The sequence below is a fragment of the Saimiri boliviensis genome, chromosome 13, assembly GCF_048565385.1.
Source record: "Saimiri boliviensis isolate mSaiBol1 chromosome 13, mSaiBol1.pri, whole genome shotgun sequence".
NCBI classification, from domain to species: Eukaryota; Metazoa; Chordata; class Mammalia; order Primates; family Cebidae; genus Saimiri; species Saimiri boliviensis.
In genome coordinates this window covers 49,285,319-49,302,246 of record NC_133461.1, presented here as the reverse complement: position 1 = coordinate 49,302,246, position 16,928 = coordinate 49,285,319, and the positions used below count along the sequence as shown (strand labels likewise).

The 16,928-nt window shown below is 35.7% G+C and overlaps 1 long non-coding RNA gene across 1 annotated transcript in view; it reads left to right on the top strand.

The window, feature by feature from the left end:
- Positions 1–16,928, top strand: part of LOC141580937 (uncharacterized) — a 264,632-nt gene that overhangs the window by 39,344 nt on the left and 208,360 nt on the right. The gene's annotated exons all lie outside the window — the stretch shown is intronic.

Genomic DNA, 16,928 nt, shown 5'->3' with positions numbered 1-16,928 from the left:
AACAATGAATTTAAACTGAAAACAATTTAATCTGAAATACTTAAATATCTGACTCAAATATTCAGTTTTTCAACATGTCTAGTGCTCTCCTTGACTTATCCTATGAAGCATGTATTTTATATGTTGTCATAACTGAGGGAATGGTCTAAAAATATGTGCAATGGGATGAGTAATGGGAGATGACAGAACAGGAATGGTGGGAGAGAAGATGCCTTTTTTAGGTATTTTTTGCCCATGTCATTTTTCATTTTTGCAGCATTGTTTTAGTATAACATCATCTACACATCTCATTTCTTCTAAAACATATTCTTCTAAAATATGTTTAGAAATATGAATGTACCCTGCATCTTAAGCTATTGTTTTACTAAAATGGAAAATAAAGACGAATATTTAACAGTATAACTTGATTTTGGATTTAACAAAGGCCTAGTATTGAAGAAAGCATTTCAACCACAGTATTGAAGAAGGCATTTCAACCACAGCAAATACTTAAAAACTGATTGAATTTTAAAAGGAGATTGCATAAGATTCAAAAGGAAAATGTGTTCTCTAAAAATATTATTATCCCATCTGGGTTTGTAAAGAGTAAGGTGATTTAATTTTAGACTGTATCTTTAGAGAATAAGTAATAAGTCATCAATTTCTTCTTTTAGAAAGCTTACTTTTTCTGTATACCACATTTGTTTCCACTTTTAAAATTTATTCTGCTGGCACGTCCTCCTCCTCTTCCTCCTCATCAAACATTTATTGATCATTAATTTTTTGCTGCAAGGGAATATGAAGAAGAATAGACTCAGTCCTTAACTTGTGATTTAAAATCTGGTTTCAGGGACATAGCATTTATAATCAAAGTAAATGACAATTCAAAGTAGCGTGTCCTGAGAGCCCTGCCATAGATGGCAAGTATGTGACTTCAGGCTGGCCCTTCTCTCTCCATAGTGTTCATGGTAGACATTAATATTCCATAGTTGTTTTCCTGCTGTGTCTGGACATGGGAAAAAGTGAATCTTCCCTGGCCTTGAACTCTTAAGTTGACTTTACCTGTGAATCAGCATTTGTATTCAATATGAAACCTATTTAGTATTCCTGTGCTATTGGAGTGGTACAGTGATATAGAAATCCAATACAGAAATGTCTACTAGAGAAGTAAGTTTTGAGATGTCCTTAAAAGAGTGATAAAACATAAATTAATAGAATAAGGGGATAGGGAATCTAGATTGTGGAACAAATACAAAGAAAGAACACACGGGCCCTCAGTTGCAGTGTGCCACGGACTACCCAGTAAACAAGGTAGATTGGCAGCATTGCAAAGGGCTGCGAAACTGGAGAGGATACCTAGCTAAGGAGATGGAATTTCATCTTATTCCTGTATAGTCTTTTTACTGAGAATTCTGTGCCAAAAATACAGACTTGGGAATCATTACTACAAAATAATAATAAACAGGAATAGATTACATCATATGAGAGTATGTGTAGAGTAAGGGAAGCAGTTCAGCTTCTGAAGAACAGGAGAGGATGTAGTCATGGAGACCTAGGGGCAATAACAAGGAGAATAGATGGTCACAAAGTCTAGTAAGGGCTTTTAGAAGAAGGACATGGCATATAGTGTCAAGTAATGCTCAGAGCTCCTGAAGATGAGGACTGTGAAGAGCTGTTTAATTTCACAGCAAAGTGAGCAGTACAATTTTGATGGAAAAAAGTACAGAGTAATTTTGATGGAATCATGGTGATGGAGATGGGAGTAAAGAATAGAAGGTGGTGAAAAGAGGAAGGGTAGGCAATTCTGGTGAGAGAGAGATATAGGATGGTGGCTAGGAGACAAGGGCTTTGCTTATTCGCTTGCTTGTTTATTATGAGAGAAGGCTTGGCATGTATACATGATGATGAAAAGGAGTCAGTGGGGAGGAGAATTGAGATATGGAGTAATGGATAATTGATAGGATGATATTCCAGAGCAGGTAGAAGGCAACAGGATCCCAGTACAAAGGCAAATTATATATAAATACGCGTGGGAAACATAAAAGATATAGAGGCTTATGAACTCTTACTAACGTCTAGATTACATAAAGCTTTGTAAACCCCAACTTTAGATCTTTCCTATATATCTCTTTGTTGAGGTATAGGCCTTTACATCCAACTGTTTCAGGAGATTCATACTTGGCTGTCATTTCAACATGTAAAACATTCAGTTCCTGGTCTTACTCTCTTGCTACAAACCAACTCCTTTTCCCTAACTTAAGGAATTGCAGTGCCATGCATTTAGTTGCTCAAGCTAAATCTGCATTATATTTGAATCTTCCACCTTTTACATTAAAACCACATTTAATCAATCACTAGGTTCTGCTGTTTCTATCTCCTAATATCTCCTTTATACTCTATTTTTCTCTTGATTAACTGTTAGTAACCTCATCCTAACGTCATCTTTTTCCTTGATTACTATCACAACAATGATGACCTTTCTGCTCCCAGTTTTATCAAAATATCCTCTTGTCCATTCCATTTTCTGGTTCTAGGGTCCCTTCGCAGGACAGCGGCATCCCATCAGCAGGGACTATGGACACAAAGTGACGGATGGAAAACACACGAAACACAATGAAACTTTGAAGTTGTATTGTATTTTTAAGAAATGTGATGTTTCCCCTCTGTTCCTAACGCAGACTGCAAAGTCATTCACTATTTTACCCATGTTGACTTTTCATTTTTTTTATTTTAATTCTTTTAAATTATACTTTAAGTTCTGGGGTACATGTGCAGAACATGCAGGTTTGTTACGTAAGTATACACATGCCATGGTGGTTTGCTGCACCCATCATCTACATTAGGTATTTCTCCTAGTGTTCTCCCTCCCCTAGTCCCCCACCCCTTGACAGGTCCTGGTGTGTGATGTTCCCCTCCCTGTGTCCACACGTTCTCATTGTTCAACTCCAACTTTTGAGCCAGAACATGTGGTGTTTGGTTTTCTGTTCTTGTGTTAGTTTGTTGAGAATGATGTCCCTGCAAAGGACATGAACTCATTAATTTTTATGGCCACATAATATTCCATGGTGTGTATGTGCCACATGTTCTTTAGCCAGTCTATCATTGATGGGCATTTGGGTTGGTTCCAAGTCTTTGCTATTGTAAATAGTGCTTCAATAAACAAACGTGTGCATGTGTCTTTATAGTAGAATGATTCGTAATCCTTTGGGTATATATCGAGTAATGGGACTGTTGGGTCAAATGGAATTTCTATTTCTAGATCCTTGAGGAATCGCCACACTGTCTTCCACAATGGTTGAACTAATTTACACTCTCACCAACAGTGTAAAAGTTCCTATTTTTTGTTTTATCTTTTAAATCTCCAGTGACCCTCTAGGGTGCCTGTTTTACTCCATTCATCTGGTCAACCATCCTTTGTTCTTTACAACTCTTCATCTTGAACATCACTTGCTCTGGTAGGCCGTCTCTACATATAATAGTCTGCTTTAGGTGGCTCTTTTGGGACCCCCCCATGGTATCTTAACCTTCTCTCATTATGCTTATTACTTTCGTTTTCCCAGTGAACTTGGGAAGTGTATTGGCCTCATCCATTATTACAACCACAGTGCTGCCTATTATATATTTATTAAGGAAATATGTATTTCATTAAGTTGAATCTGTCAATAATATGCAGGACAAATTAAAGGAAGGGTGAGAAAGAACCTAGACACAGGGTTATCCAGGAACCATCATTGGTTTCATATCTTTCTCTGTAACTTCTTATGTAAATCTAATCAGAAGTATGCCCAGAAAGAAGTAAATTTTATTAAGTAACGTCAAGTTGCTGATGTTATTATTTACCAGATTTTATTCTCCACCCCTGTCAACCCCTACTGCTTCCCTGTTTTGGGTTCTTAAATTCTGACTGCAATGATCACACACAGGCTATCCAGTTGCAAAATAAAACAAGGAGGGGCTTTAAGATGGCTGGTTAGATGCATTTAGTACTTGCCTCTTCCACAAAGAAGAACTAAAATGGCAAGTAAATAATAATACTTTGAACAGATCGTCTAAAAGAGAACACTAGATTTCTATACAGAAGTGACAGGAAACACCACAAGCAAGTAAGGAGAGGGAACTGAGTCAGGTTGTCTGCTGGGATTGCTTGGGAGCTTAGAGAGGCTTCCTAAAGCAGGAAAACCATATAAATAAAATACCTCCAGCAGTCTACATTCCCACCATGAACTGCGGCATTCCTAGCCATGGGAGAGCCCCTTGGTCATCACAGACCCTGAGACTAACATAGGAAGCTGCCTGGAGACTATACAATAATATTTGTCCAGAGTGGGAGCTCATGCTGAGTCCCACAAATCGCCAAGCCCTAAGGAGTTGTAGCACAGTGCCATTTTGAAAGCCCAGCCTCCAGCAGACTCATTCCTGCTCTGGGGTCTAACAGTCACTACATCTTATATTCCTGGAGCCTCATCCGTATTCCCTGCCCAGAGAATATGCTACTGAGGGCAGGATAGGAGCCACTGGCAGTGAGCCCACTCCCTCTAGCAAAGGGGTGGCTTCACATTTTCCTGCATCCAGAGGACAAATTCCACCGTCTGAAGCTGCTACCACTGTGGGCTTCTGTGAAGCTAAAGCTCTAGTGAAGCACGTCCTTCCTCACCCCTGCCAGAACCTGTCTATGGCTGCTCCCATTGAAAGCAACCTCACCTAGTTGCAGGGCCACAACACAACGGATATTGCCTCCAGGTGAGCATTCCACATGTGGCCTGGGAATCACTCCACCCCTGCTTACCATAACCAGTGGCTGCATGCACCTTTTGGGGGCCTGAGGACAAATCTGCCCAGCCCAGCTCTGCCTATACCCAGTACCTGAACTCTCCATTGACAACTTTTGGCATCTGTGTATTCCTCCTGGGGTCTGAAGTTGGGCCCACCCGACGTGTCCTTACTACCACAGCTAACACTCACCTGCACACACCATGGGTGGATCTCAGGACTAATCCACTTGGACTGTTGCAGCCACTGCCAGCATCAATGTGGACCACTTGGATCCCCAACAGTTGTCCGATCATGTCTACTGCTATTGCCCAATGCGTGTGACATCTGTTGCCCAGAGCCTAGTTACCTGCCCATCTACCCAATCCATTGCTGCCATTCCCTAAGCCAGCCACCTAGATGCCCAAGAATTGGTCTGCCAGGACTTGCTGACTCAAGAGTTGACAACCATAGATACTTTATAATATAGTAAATCTCAGTATATTTATATATAATTGTTATACAGTAGATTTCTAATATAAATTTCAAATTCCCTCTCATATATCACCTGGACAGGTATGGCTAAAAGAAGAGTGTTTGAGACCACTCCATTGCACTCCAGCCTGGGCAACAAGAATGAAACTCTTTCTCAGAATAAATTAAATTAAATTAAATTAAATATGCCCATGGGAGCTCATTTGCCCTTTCCACCATATGAGGACGTAACTGAAGGTGCCATCTGTGAATTAGAAAGTAGGTTCTTAACAGACACTGAATCTGCTGGCACCTTCTTTAAAACATTTGTAATTTCATTTTCATTTTTAGAGATGGGGTGTCACTTTGTCTTGCTTTGTTACCCTGGCTGGAATGAAGTGATGTATTCATAGGTCACTGCAGCCTCAAACTCCTGGGCTCAAGCAATCTTCCTGCCTCAGCCTCCTGAGTAGCTGGGACTACAAGCATGGGCCACCATTCTCTGCTATCTGCTGGGAGCTTGATCTTGGACTTCCCAGACGTCAGAACTGTGATAAATAAATTTCATAGAGTGGTTTCACCTCGCCGCAATCTCTGCCTCCTGGGTTCAAGCGATTCTTTTGCCTCGGCCTCCAGGGTGGCTGGGATTGCAGGCATGCGCCACCACATGTGGCTAATCTTTTTGTATTTTTGGTGGGGACTGGATTTCTTCATGTTGGTCAGGCTGATCTCAAACTCCTGACCTTGGGTGATCTGCCCGCCTGGGCCTCCCAGGGTGCTGGAATTGCAGGTGTGAGCCACCGCACCCGGATCCCCTTGGCATAATTTATAAGGTCTCTAATTTGATATATGAGGATTTAACTTGGGGTTTAGGATTTCGACATATGAATTTGAGGGATGATAAACATTTAGATCATCATAGGGATTGTTACAGATAAAAAGAGATCAATGAGACAGAATTACCATATTCTTGATTGGTTTGTGAATCTAGAAAAAGAAAAGCTATAAGGATAATTGGAGAAATTTGAATATGGGCTACATATTAGTTAATACTATTATGTCAATTACATTTCTTAAGTACAATAATGCTATTGTGGTTATATAAGAGAATTCCCTCTCTTGGGAGATGCAGGATGAATATTTAGGTGTGGAACTTACTTTTAATTGATTGAAAAATATAAAGAGAAATAAAGCATACATGGCAAAATATTAACAAGTGACTAGATGAAAGGCTTATGTTTGTTCATTGTTCAGTTTTCTCAAATTTTAGATAAGCTTCACATTTTTTTTTTTTTTTTTTTGAGACGGAGTTTCACTCTTGTTACCCAGGCTGGAGTACAATGGTGCAATCTCGGCTCACCGCAACCTCTGCCTCCTGGGTTCAGGCAATTCTCCTGCCTCAGCCTCCTGAGTAGCTGGGATTGCAGGCACATGCCACCATGCCCAGCTAATTTTTGTATTTTTAGTAGAGATGGGGTTTCACCATGTTGACCAGGATGGTCTCGATCTCTTGACTTCGTGATCCACCTGCCTCGGCCTCCCAAAGTGCTAGGATTACAGGCATGAGCCACCGTGCCTGGCTCACATTTTTTAAAATAAAAACTTGAGAGAAAAACAAAACAAACAAACAAAAAACATAAACAAACAAAAAAAGAATGTTTGCTCAACACTTTTACTTCTTCTGGCAAATTCTGCCTATCCTTTCTTTCATCACTTCATGTACATTTTCCACAAAGGTCTGTGGTAGGATCTCCATTTTTTTGATTTAGGGCCATTTTCAGAATTTACAGAAAAATTTGAATCTTCGCTTACGTGAATTCACTAAGCTCACTTTAAATACTGAGTTTTAATCAATGGGGGCTTTTTAGGAGGTATCATCTCTCAATTATGCTCTGTAAAATGCCAGCCCTAATTACGTACCTTTAAATGGTTTATTTTTCTGCTGATGTGAGTTTCTAGCTCTTTGGGTTTTGCTTCTGGGCCCCTGATTGCTCAGAGGGAAAAGGGTTTTGTCTTGCAAATCGTTTTGCAGGAAGATTAATATTCTGAGAGGAGTCTGAGCTGAAAACAGTTTCCTCCTGGTCAGAAATAAGGACTTCTCACTGTATCCTGTTTAACTCTCTTAACGATTCCCTTTCTCTTCTCATTCTCTGCCTAGTAGGCTGTAAATATCCCTGCTTAATTTCTGCAGTGTGGTGTCAATTGTATGAGAACAATCCTTTCTTGATGACCTTCATTTTTTAATAACCCCACGTGGACATACAAAAACGATAATGCATAAATAGGGACAATTTATTTTTGAAAATAAATTGACTTCAGTTTGTTGGAAGAAAGAAAATAAAGTATATTAAAGATGTGACAAATGTCTCTACATAATATTTATGAAATCTGTAATAAGGGCCATAATGCAGTGGGAGGCTTCCAGTCTCTTACTTCCCCTGCCAATCTTCATGTCTTCTCCATAGCTCTACATCTTAGGGAAAGTGATGTGATGAACAGAATTAATCTTTTTTGATGACTGTGTAATCAAAGATTATGTATAAGATAGTTATATATATTAGTTGTCTCATTTTTAAGGTTTGCAAAAATTCTATAACTTTTAGTCTTCATTTATAGGTAGGAAGAAAAGAGGATCAGAGAGGTTAAATAATGCTCTTCAACAGTATATTGTGTTTATTAAAGGTCTATTATCCTAGCATGGTCAGTGACACAAGGATATTTCCTGCCTTCCCAGAGAAAATAAGTGTTTTTTTAATGCAATGCACAAAAAGTTCAAAGGTCAGTAAAAAATAAAAAAATAATAAAAAAAAAACCAAAGCAAAATACTTGGAGATATATATTGGGATACTTGCGTGAGTATGAAGGTGAGAGAAGTTGTGGTTGCAGAGTGGGATACCTGAATTTAATGTTTCAGAGCTGGGTTGCAATTTGTGATGATCAGTTACCTCCAGGATACATCAATGAGAGGGGTGCCTAAGGCTTTGGTGTCAGAAAATAAGAGAGTGAGATTTGAATACAGATCTATCTTATTCCAAGCCTGTACTCTTTTACTACATCAGATTACATTTATATATTAAATGACATATATGCGAGAGAGGAGTTCAACATCATAGAAGACAAAATACAGGTTTTCTGGCATCCACTTTCATACAAACTTGGCAGCAAAATGGCCAAAACTGTGAAGTATTAAATATTGATCTTGTGTCTTATTCTTTTTTTTGGATCTCTTCACTTTGTTTTCCTCCTTTGTTTTTCTTTACCAGCTCATTGTCCAAGTGCTCACAGTTCCAGGCCTGATCTATATAAAAATAAGAAAATGAAGCTATTTACTCACTAGCCTATTCAAGTTTCCCAAATTGCATTATCTCATGATTTGGAGAGCTATATTCCAATATAGCCAAGAAAATATGCTAGTGATACAACCAGATAACATTTTTGATGTAACCCAAAGACAATAATTTCAAAAGTTCTGATAAAGGGGAAAGCAGACTGGGCTGCAGATTGAAAAAAAAAGATGAGTGTTTTTATAGACAAATCTTAAAATTCTAATGTTTAGAAAGACACTTTATTTGCTACTGCTTAAACCAGAAGCTTGGGTTAACAGAGAAGTCTAGAGTTTTGGGTGCAATGCTTAAAAATTACATTAGGCACTGAGATAGTACCAAGATAATTTATCTTTGCATCTTCTTCATCTATACTCTGTATGTATATTTGAAGTGTTGCCTCATTTTGAATATGGACATAGGGAAACTAGAAGAGCTTAGATTCAGGATCCAGAGTTTGTTTGATTACTTGTTAAAATTTGACTTGGATTAGTAATTATGAATCTATCTTAATAATTGGTTCTGTATCCCATCTCAATAGGGGCTCATGTAGTCTATTTTCTAGTGGATAGGAAGCTATATTTTTCAAATTTCATCACAATTAACACCTATTCGGAAGGTCCCAGTGGAGCAGTGATGATTAAATCAGTCGAATCTACACTTGGTTTTCATATCAGTCATCAACTCATTGTTGGGAAAGCTTGGTTGATTATTACTTAATAGTATTTTTAAGGTATAGAGATTTGAATTTTTATCATGGCCATTTGACACTTTCACATTATATTTTCATTAAAAGTCATACTGATGACAAAGATGTGTATTTTAATAAATTATAATTTCATGGTTGTCATTACTAGGTACATTGTATATCAATTTTCTTCCCTTTATCATGGTTTGTAACCAAGAATAAATTTACTCTGCCATGATGGAAGGAGTTTATAATCATTTCAACATTTCCAGCAAAATACTTACAGGTATTATTAAAATATGCTTACAAGGTCAAATAACTCTGGGAAATGCTGTTTTTAGAAAGATTTCTCAGCTCGAGAACTTTTCAAAGCCTATAATATGCTAATAGAAGTTTTGAGTCTCTAAAAGGGAATCATAGGATGCTGAGTTTCCCAAACTGTTTCACTGCAGAATATTTTTTAATATTTATTTTTAAGTTCTGGGATACATGTTCAGGATGTGCAGGTTTGTTACATAGGTAGATGTGTGCCATGATGGTTTGCTGCACCTATCAAGCCATCACCTAGGTATTAAGCCCCGCAGGCATTAACTATTTTTCCTACTGCTCTTCCTCCCCCAGCCCCAACTCAACAAGCCCCAGTGTGTGTTGTTCCCCTCTCTGTGCCCACATGTTCTCATTGTTCAGCTCCCACTTATAAGTGGAAACATGTGGTATTTGGTTTTCTGTTCTTATGTTAGTTTGCTGAAGATAATGGCTTCCAGCTCCATTCATGTCCCTGCAAAGGACATGATCTCATTTATTTTTATGGCTGCATTGTATTCCCTGGTGTATTTGTACCACATATTCTTTATCCAGTCTATCATTGATAGGCATGTGGGTTGATTCCATATCTTTGCTATTGTCAATAGTGGTGCAGTGAGCATACTCATGCATGTATTTTTATAATAGAATTATTTATATTCCTTTGGGTATATATCCAGTAAAGAGATTGCTGGGTCAAATGTTATTACTGGGTCAAATGTTATTGCTGGTTCTATATCTTTGAGGAATTGCCATGTTGTCTTCCATAATGGCTGAACTAATTTACATTCCCACCAGTGTAAAAGGATGCCTATTTCTCTGCAATGTTGCCAGCAATTGTTGTTTCTTGACTTTTTAATAATCACCATTCTGACTGGTGTGAGATGATAGCTCATTGTGGTTTTGATTTGCATTTCTCTAATGATCAGTGATGTTGAGCTTTTCCCATGTTTGTTAGCGGCATTAATGTCTTCTTTTAAGAAGTGTCTATTCATGTTCTTTGCCCACTTTTTAATGGAGTTGTTTGTTTTCTCCTTGTAAATTTGTTTAAGTTCCTCATAGATTTTGGATATTAGAACTTTGTCAGATGGATAGATTTCAAAAATCTTTTCCCACTCTGTAGATTGCCTGTTTGCTCAGATGATAGTTCTTTTTGCTGTGCAGAAGTTCTTTAGTTTAATTATATCACATTTGTCAATTTTTTAAAGAACATCTTATCAGACAATCAAAGTAAATGATATACTTTGGAGGCTGCTGGATTAACAATCACCCAATTGACTTCTAGTCACTTCAATACTTTATGCTTACCCATATCCGGCCAGAGTGCTGGGATGGACCCTCCATGCCTTCATTGCTTGGAAAATATTTTAAAAAGTACTTTATTCTCTAAGTTGTTTACTTTCTCTGAAGGTATCTGGGATTCAAGTCCTTAGTAAAATTGTGAAATTGATCATATTTGTCTTTGGTATGTATTCACCAGGCTTTAAAATGCTTTTCTTCATCTTCCTTATTAAGCAACTTACTTTCTACAGGTTTCTTCTGTCTTGACATCACATGTTCTTCTCGCTCTAGAATGTCTAGAGTCACTCTCTGATACCCTTTCTTTGTATATCTTCTTATTGGGATACATCATGTGGTCATAAATGCCCTTTCCTCATCATTGCAGTATGCTTTTACAGCATTCCACTGCAGCCCACCTATCAGCTAGCACTGAGATATCAAGCTCCTGCTGAGTATGAAACTGATAATTAGCTAATAGGTAGGCATCGACAAAGAGAAGCTAAGCATATCTGTTTTTACACTGTAATAAAAACAACTGGACCTTTAAGCTGGGAATTCAGAGGCTTTAGTAGTGGCAAATATTTTTGGTCACCAAGATCTTGAGACCTCTCAATTAATAACACAAACATTTATAATCTAAAAAATGACAGAACTCTATTTTTAAAAAGTTATTTAATTGAAAGAGTTGAAGCAGCACTGCAATTATAATCAATAACTTAAAAAATGTAATTTTCAGTAAGTAATTACATAGCTATGAGAATCTACTTATAAAAGAATAACCCAGAAAATAAATACCTAAAAAATATAAAATGCATGATAAGGTATTCTGCTAAAAAGTATTTTAATTCCAGAAAATATTTTAAATTACTTTTTAACTATAAATAGAATAGTTTACAGGTATTCAAATCGCATACATCATAGTCTAACAAAATTAACTTGAATATGCAAACATTTTATGTTAAGGCATCCATCAAACTATAAACCAATATCTCAAGATGACATTCTGGTTGGCCTCAGAGTTCTAATTTTACTGTCTAAGCTAGCAGTGTATCCTAAACAAAATTACCTCCTGGATGGTTTTTGACATAATAATAACATAAAATGTAATAAGAAACTCAGTAGTGCTTAAGTATTTAGTGTCTAATAATATTAGCATTTTATCACTCTAGCTTTAAATATTCATCAAGGAAAACATATAGAGAGATAGTTATAAATCCTTTAAAAATAGTACACTTAAATTTCTCACAGTGGAAATAATTTTATGTTTTGATGGATTGTTTTGCTTTGTTCTATTTTCAAAAATAAATTTAAAAAAAAGTTAATGTTACTGCAAGCCTCTTTTATTTCATATATTTTCTTCCTTTAAAGAAACTGATCAATTAAAGATGACTATATAAGAAAGTCTGGTATTTATATTTTATATAAGCAAAACAATATAATAAAAAGTAATTAAGTAATAAGTTCATATATATATAGGTTTGCTCATCTTACATTTTCTTATATTAAATGAATTTAGTGGATCTTTTTATTATCTATGATAATAAAATGGTATATTTGAAAGATTACATATTTCTGTTTAGATTTTAAGCTGGGAATTCAGGGATTTTAGCAGATAGGAGTTATTTTGAGTAATACCTATTATTTCCTAAAACTGAAATGCATTTCTAGTTAATATTTTAACTTTAGGTAATCATGTCACTGATACGGGGAAATTTTAAAGCATCATTGGCATGATATCAAAATACCGTGCTTGACCACATAGATTTCTTTCCTTTGTATGCAGCTCACTCACACTTTCTTAAAAAAAACTGTATAATTTTAATTATGACATCGCTTTGTAATTTACCTGTTTAAAACTGCACATATATTTCTTTTTACCTTCATCTCTTGGGCGAGCACAGTTTCGGGTAAACAATCTTGGATACATATCAGTCCATGTGGCAGCAGTTCCCGTGGAGCGAATCATGAAGACTGACATGCCATCTGAAATATTTTGATGCAAATAGATGGCATTTCAAATTATGGCAATAACATTCACACTCTAAACTCATACTTAGAGTCTAACACATCACAAATAACTAAACTGACCTTCATACTGTGTCTAAAAAAGAGTGTTCTTTATGTTTCTTTGAAAACAGTATCAATAAGTAATTCCCTGTCTTCTCAGCTTCATCTTCTATCTCTTATCTTTTCCCATTTGTTCTGTAAAATGTCAGTGTATAGTTTATACCTTCCATGTATACATTGCTTTACAGTTTATATATTTCATGTGTATTATTTTATTTAAACCTTATTACAGAGGATTTATTATCAGAGTCTTGCTTGATGGTAGAAAAAACTAATCTGATACCCAAAAGCAAAAGTGGCAGAGTTACAAATAGAATTGTCATCTTTGTGTGTGGCTGGCGATTTATGGCTATGAGTCCCAGATTTCCTTACAGCTGAGTGTAGTTCCCATGACTGAAGTTCTGGCCAATAGAAAGAAAATAGACATGCCAGGTTCCATTTCTTAGTAATTTCTTTATAAAGAAAGGATGCCTTCTTTTCTGCCTCTTTCCTCTCTTTTGATGACTGGAATGTGTAATGGTGATGGGAGTCATCTTGAACTGTTGGATACGGAAAGAACCCTGAGGATGTCAGAGCAGCAAGGTGGAGAGACACTGAGCCTCACCCAACTTCATGGAGCAGACCCATCACCATAGCAGTTCAGAAACAAATGTTCTTTTTTAAAAAATATCATTTTTTATCTCTCATTTATAGCAGCTAAACCCATATCAAAACTGACATGATAACAAAAGCAATATTTTTAATGAATAAATTATTTTTTATGACTTGTACCTAAGGGCTTATTTTTCTGCGGTGGTTATCTATCCTCTCAATTCTGGGAGCTTCCCCAGTTGGGAAATATGCTTTGGTGTTAACTGACATATAGAGTTTTTTTCCCATTTCTGTTAATTTAAAAAATACATATTTATATTTGTGTCTTTTTATAGGAAGTCAAAAAGCAAGGGGTGTTCCTGATATGTCCCTACTATACAGTTTATCAAAAATTCACATTATGCTTAGACTTTTCCTTCATATTCATTTCTTTCCCCTTTTTAAGAATCTAACATTTAGGACAAAAGGCATGCTCAGGCTAGTCCTCATTTCATCTTATTCTTTGGTGTTTACAATGACTACTGTACAGTTTGAAAAGTAGTAGTGAGAATTTATTGGACTTTTCTCTCTCAGCACCGAACAAGGAGTAATCAAACATGACTATTTGGGAAGGATTATTGTGATATGAGTATCCAACATCACACTGCCAACAATTTGCTGGAAGATTTAACTTGGCAAATAAAAATTGAATTTTTTGTGGGATCATAGCAGTCACATATTGGACAATGTTTTTAATAATCTTAAAGCCTAGAAGTTTCTCAGTTCAATAATCTTTCTGGAAACAAAAGCAGTATTTTTGCTAATTTAAATATTTTAAACAAGGTAGAAATGTATTCGACTGCTGTATTTCTTTCTTTCTTTTTTGCTTTATAAGGCTAAACTCTAAGATTTATTCAAGTTTGGGCTACACTTTGGAAACGGACTCAGTCTTTGGGAACATGTTTTTATTTTAATTCATTAAGACAGTATCTTTTCTTTAGTTGTAAATGTAAGATTTTTATAAGTAAATAAAAGAGCAGATACATGTGTTTTAGATGTCTGTTTTTCTTAAATCTACAGGCATTTGCATGGTGTTAAAAAAATTATATAACTTTTCAGGAAAAGAAGAGTGAAGGGTCTGAAAAAGAGGTTTGTATTTGACATTATATCTAAATTTAAGACATGCAATTTATTTAGTAGTTAATTATTTTAAGCCCACCTGACCTTTCAGCTGTGTTCTTATTTCAACGAACAAATGCTCAGAATTCATCATTTCTCAGTGATTTACAATTACGTTTTCTAGATTCCATCCCTTTGGAGATAAATAAAGGCTTTCTTTTTCCAGGATATAATAATTCCCCTTCATCTGTGTTATAATATTTAGGCTTACAAATTTCCCTTTCCTGATGGGTAATTCATGACATTTAGAACTGATTGAAATAATTCTAAGTCACTCACTTTTTATTTATTGAATAACACAATCTAAAGAACTATGCAACCAGAAAATAGATATGGTTCAAAAATAAAGACCCCATTTTTGACTTTAACAAACTTTTAATCTTTTTGTTACAATTATTTAGACTTGATGTAATTTATGCACTTTAAGCAGTTTAGAAGACATTCTCATACTGCAACGGAAAAATGTTAATATGTAAATTCAAAGCAGGTCTCTTAGACAGTCTTTTCTAGCTTCAAAGTTCTATAGTTCCTTGTTAGTCATTTTCTTCTTATTAGATTAAGTTTTTACTTCATTTACCACGGAATAAAACACAGATTTGGAAGCTCTCCCTACTACTCCAAATGTGATTCATGGATCAGTGCTTAGCCACCACCTGGGAACTTGTTAGAAATGCAAAATCTCAATCCCATCACAGATTTCCAGGTGACTGGTGTTCATGTTAAAATTTGAGAAGCATTGTTCTAAAACATAAGCCATCAGAGCTGGTTATGAGCGTGCACATGTGTGTGTTCTTAAATGGAATTTTACATTTGTTGATAGACGTGCTACTTTGTTTTGCTTTGCTGTTATAACTAATTTCAAGTTGTAGTCAACAAGATAACATGTGAATTAACCTCTACAATTTGTTTAGTGCTCCTCTTACTCTTGAATTGAAAATTATAAGAAGTACCCTAATTCTTCTTCCTTAGCTGTCAGCCACATTTGATGGGGATTTCTAATTTCCTCGAACTGTGTCCTTTTAGAAAAAAAAATTATTAGGCTCCAGTTGGAAATATAGCATGAATATTGATATATTCTGTGGCAATGTATATCTTATATTTGCAAGAAAAAAGTAAGTTAAAATGAGGTTAAATGTCTTGCCTTTGTTCCCTTCCAAACTTTAAACGAATGGGTTCTTTCCTTCCAATCTAAGTATGAACTGCCATGGAACAGTAGAGCTACACTGAAGACAAGACTTCCTGGGTTACCATTTTTCTGGAAATTTCTACAAAGTCTATTATTTATCATTTGGACAGACTGTGACAAATGCCATTTTAATGATACGATTAAATACTTATTATTTTGTTTCCTGTACAGTTATATAATTTGATATGATCTCGTGTGTGTGTGTGTGTGTGTGTGTGTGTGTGTGTGTGTGTTTGCTTTTGTTGCTTATGCTTTTGGTGTCATGCCCAGATCAATGTCATCGAGGTTTCCCTCTGTTTTCTCCCAGTAATTCTGTGGGTTCAGGTTTTGTATTTACATCTTTATTTATTTATTTATTTTGATACATGATATCAGATAAAGGTCCAATTTCATTCTTTTGTATGTGAATATCCATTTTTCCAAACACCTTTTATTGAATAGATTATCATTTTTTCATTGTATGTTCTTGGCATCCTTGTGGAAGGGATCTCTATTCTATAGTATTTGCCTATATGTATATTTTTATGTGAGCACCATACCATTTTGATTACTGTAACTTTGAGATAGATTTTGAAATCAGGGAATAATGCTTTCCATTTTGATCTTTTTGCTCAAGATTGCTTTGGCTATTTAGGATTATTTGTGGCTCAATATGAATTTTAGAATTGTTTTTTCTATTTGTGTAAAGAATGCCTGTGGGATTTCAGTAGGGATTGCATTGACTCTGTAGATCTCTTTGAGTAGTATAAACATTTTAACTATTTAATTCTTCTAATTGAAAAGGGATGTCATTCTATTTATCTGTGTCTTCTTTCATTTCCTTCATCAATGTATAATAATTTTCAGTGTGCAAATCTTTTATCTCCTTGGTCAAGTGTATTCATAAGAATTTTATGCTTTTTTTTGCTATTGTGAATAGAATTGCTTAATTTCCTTTTTGGATAGTTTGTTGTTTGTATATAGACATGTAACTGGCTCTCATAAGTTGATTTTGTATCCTGCAACTTTACTCAATCATTTATTAGTTCTAAAAGTTTTATTGTTGTCTTTTGGGTTTTCGACATATATGATCATATGTTTTGCAAATAGAGACAATTTTACTTCTTTCTTTACAATTTGGATAACTTCT